The 4,340-nt window shown below is 44.6% G+C and overlaps 1 protein-coding gene across 1 annotated transcript in view; it reads left to right on the forward strand.

The window, feature by feature from the left end:
* The window catches only part of LOC108750395 (mucin-5AC-like), a 35,005-nt gene that overhangs the window by 1,157 nt on the left and 29,508 nt on the right, over positions 1-4,340 (forward strand). The gene's annotated exons all lie outside the window — the stretch shown is intronic.

A 4,340-nucleotide genomic window follows, 5' to 3' on the forward strand; every position in this document is an offset into this window, starting at 1 on the left:
TACGATCGCCTTAAGTGTCTTAAGATGCTAATGTTGTCGCTTTGCGATTGGTTTGTGACGTCTCAAGACTGTGCACTTGAGACGACCTTAAATATGAAAATATCGGCTTATTGCTTCCTTTTTCGGTTTCACGCTCCGGTGAATAGGACAGAACGATCACTTCTTGATCGATTAGGACTAATTATGCGCGATTAAGAATAACGGCGTTTGACAAGGGTAACTCGCTCCCACGAGGTTTCGATTGTACTGCGCGGTGAGTGCGCGAAAAAATTCCTAATCGCCTCCTTCCCTTGGCTTTCTTACGGTTCTTCGACTAGCACATTGTGCACGACGAAACGAGTGCTCCCGTGTTAACTACTCCACGTGGTCTTACATGTTTCAATACAATTCGAAAGAATTACAAGTTTCCAGAATGTTCTTAAAATCATTCCCTTAAATTCTTTAGAGGACGGGGCTGTATTTTTTCGATCTTGCAATTTTTCCTCAAGATTTGTTCTAAATTCGTCATTTTATTGTATTCTTTGCTTCAAGATACATGACTTGAGTGACTTTCCATCCTGCAAAGGTTAAGAAAGACAACTCCATTTTTCTTGCTTTCACCTTTGTCTGTCTAAATGAAAACAAATACGTCTAAATGAACAAAAACGTCACATCATCCTTTATGACGTAACGCCATTGTATCGCGCTACCGGCACAAATACGGTAACGCGGCTGCCATTATGGTAGCATTACGGCTATCATTGGCGGGCATCGTAGCGAACGAAATGGATGATATTAACATTCCATCGAATATAATAACCCTCCTCGATGACGACGGTCGACCGGGGTTTATCAAGCAGCGTACGATTTCGTCGGAAAAACGACGTCCGGGATGGACGGCTGTCGGGCAAATGACCCGGACCAACTGGCTTCCCGACGCTTCTCTTTTTATTCCATCCGTCGCTCCGAGTTTCTGTTTATTTGCCCATGCTCCGTGGCCGACGAGAGGAGAAGCAGGGTTTCGTAATGAGCGCATAACAGCCGATTCACAATGTGCTAGTATCATTAATAAGAGCGTACCGGAGCTTAGCAGATGTGCTCTTGAACGAGTTGCGGAGTCGAGTTATAAAAAAATTGTTAGCATTCCGAATGTCCACTATTAATTGCTCTAAAATACGTTTGTATTAACATGAATAGTTCGTGATAAACGCGATGCTGTCCCATTCAACAAATTCATTGAATTTGAAGACGAATTTTCTGTCTCATTGAACATTTCATTCAATTGAAAGAGATATTTTCGTGCGAATATGTTTCAACTAAATAGAATGAAAATGCTCGAGTTTAAACAACCGTAGCGCAGCTATAATATGTCATCATTCCAACGTGTGAAGCTATAATGGATGGCATATTTTCTTGAATTTTCTACGAAGCTAGAAATCGGTCCAAGATATCGAATGGAGAAAGAACGAACTTTCTTAGTTATGATTGAGTCTTGCAATTCTTTTTTTCTTTCAAAAAAACTAGGCGCAGTAATTGGACCAAGGAAATGAAGGAAAAATCTTTATCATTTTCTGGAGAATTAAAATTCTTAGCTTTAATAAAATGTAATACATGTGTACATCACATCTTTGTAGCTTTGGAATACTACCAACTCAACAATATCAAATGCAAGCGGCGTCCACAACATTAAGTATTTCTACTGCATTACTACGTTTAATTGCTCTTTCGATAAAATATTTAACGATTTGTAAATTAGGTCGAAAATACAGAAATTTCGAAATATTAAAAGTCAGGGAAAGTAAGAAAATTTTGTTCGGAAAGTCAGGGAGAAGTAATGAAAGTTTAGGATGAGGAAATTTGTGGCGACTCTCTGTGCTTGAGGATTAACAAGTCACATTTGAACGACTCGGTCGCTCGACCAATGTGATTGGTCAATTCTTTCTCCATCCGAGATGTTAGTGCGATTTCTAGCATCGTGGACACAAGGCTTTACGCTCGCGGTACTACGTGTACTATTTATACGGCGCATTCGGTTCTCTTGGCAAAACGCGGATGGAACATCTGGAAGCGAGGAGACTCTCTCGCGTCGGCGAGAGAGAAAGAGAACGCCGGGTAAATCTGGAAACCGCGTGCTGTGCGCGCGGCGTGCTCGTTTACGAAATTCCGCCTTGTTGTTTCCAAGCTGGCGCTAATCATCGTCGGCCGCGCGCGATATTCGGCGGAAACGGCCGGGAGCGATAAATCTCCGAAAAATATCTGCGTCATTCGCCGGCGGAAATCGATCGAGAAATCGAGTTCTCTTTTTCTCCTCGACTCCGCTCCTTCTATCTTTCCGTCTATCATATCTCACCTTCCATCCATTTCAAATTACATTAGGATTCGCTCCCGAATTACGTCGAACATAAATAAAAAAAAAACAAAAAAACAAAAAACGACCATCTCATTTAACTTCTCGACACCGACACGTTTCAATATAGTTTCAATATTACGTCACAACGTTACTGGTGTCTCTTTAGACTCTCGATTAAGTGAGTTGGAAAAGAAATCTTTTAGAATTTTCCGCGTGATCCTCTCCTCTCTCGTTTCTATTTTCCTCAATATTTTTAGCCGCTCACACTTCGATGTATTTTCATTGCACATTTGTTTTCGGAGGATTTTCTCGCGGAACACGATAAATCTGCCCGTCTCCTTCTCCTCGTCGCTATCTCTCTCTCTTGGACGAGGTCGCGCGACTTCGTGCCAACTCCATCGACGGTTAGACGAGCGTGACTCGTTGCGCGCATTGAGTCACACTACGCTTTCATAGAGACCGAACCACAGTCACAGGGGCGAAGCGGTGAATGAAACCCACAGGTGTAGAAAGTTCGCGAGAAAGTCGCCGTCGCCTTTCCGTTCGTAAAACTCACACCGTACGCGCGCACACACGCACGTGTACTCGCGCTCGCGCACACTCTCCTCCTCCTCCTCCTCCCCCTCCTCCTCTCTCTTTCGTCATTACGGCCGTTATTGATTGCGAGACCGAAATCCACTCTCATTGAATTTCTAAAAAAAGTGATATTTACCTTGCCGATAAGATTTCTACAAAAATATCTTTGATCCCTCTCGATTTCTGACGTGCTTCGATTTCCTAGTGTCTCTCTCAACGGCTACTAATTACTCGTTACCATCGTTATATTTTTAGAACCGAAAAGTGTGTTCCAGGATCGTTCAGGTCTGAAACAACGAATCGATCGGAATTATTTTGCCCGCAAGTGTATATGTGTATATATATCGCCGTGAATACGATTCGCGCGCCACTAAATCTTTCGCAAGAGGCGAGGCTGCATCCGCGCGAGACACCCGTTATAGCGCGGGTGTGCGTTATATGCACGGGCTTATTGACACAGAGGCTCGCTCGCTCGCTCGCTCGCTCTCGTTGACACCACACGCCGTGAATGCCACTCGGCTCGGAGTGTCGCGCCGTGCGACTTTCGCACACGCGGCCCCCGTACGCGTATCTTCTTACGTGCAAACCGCGCGCGACGATGCACATCGATCGCGTTCGGCAGCCGAGAAGGTGGGTATCGACGCGTTCTTGCCGCTCTCGCAGAATCGCAGCGGCGTGCGCGCACACGCGCACGCACGCGCGCACGCTCTCGCGCGCCCATATACGCCGCGAAGTCGATCCGGCATGAATGAAACCATGATTTCCACGCATGGCGCAAAAGTAGGCGACTCGAGTGGCGGGACAAGGTGCGGCGCGGGGCGGGGCGGGGCGGGGCGGGGCGGAGCGGGACGACGCGTGAAAACGAGTAGAGAGACCTCGAGGAGGCCTCTCGGCGTGAATTTTTCACGGCACGACTTCTATACGGAGCCTCATTGAGAACTCACTTGAGGGACATTCTTCGCGATGATTAATTTACAAATGTCGCAGATGAACAATGCGTAATTGTCGTTTCTCGTAATAGCGTTGCAACGTTGCGTTAATTATCTCCGCGCTTATAATGATAGCTCTTGATCTTGCGATGAATTAGGGACTGCGCACAATGGAAGAAATATTAGGAATTGCAACAAATATTATGATTTCAACCTATCTGAAACAAGTGGTTACACCGGAACCACTTAATTACGGGATTTCTAATACACATTGAAATCATATAGTATTTATATTTTCTCCATTGTGCGCAGGGCCTTAGTTTGTTGTATTTTATATTAGAATTCTGGTTGTTCCGACAGATGGGAAATAATAACGGTTTTGGACAAAGTCTGTTAACCCTCTGTTTCCTTTTTGTTTTACTTAAGCTCGCGTGGTGAACGTCATATCGCAGTTAAAGAGTGAACAGCAGGAAAAGCGAATATATATATATATATATATATATATA

Source organism: Trachymyrmex septentrionalis, unplaced genomic scaffold, assembly GCF_001594115.1.
Source record: "Trachymyrmex septentrionalis isolate Tsep2-gDNA-1 unplaced genomic scaffold, Tsep1.0 scaffold37, whole genome shotgun sequence".
In the NCBI taxonomy this organism is placed as follows: domain Eukaryota; kingdom Metazoa; phylum Arthropoda; class Insecta; order Hymenoptera; family Formicidae; genus Trachymyrmex; species Trachymyrmex septentrionalis.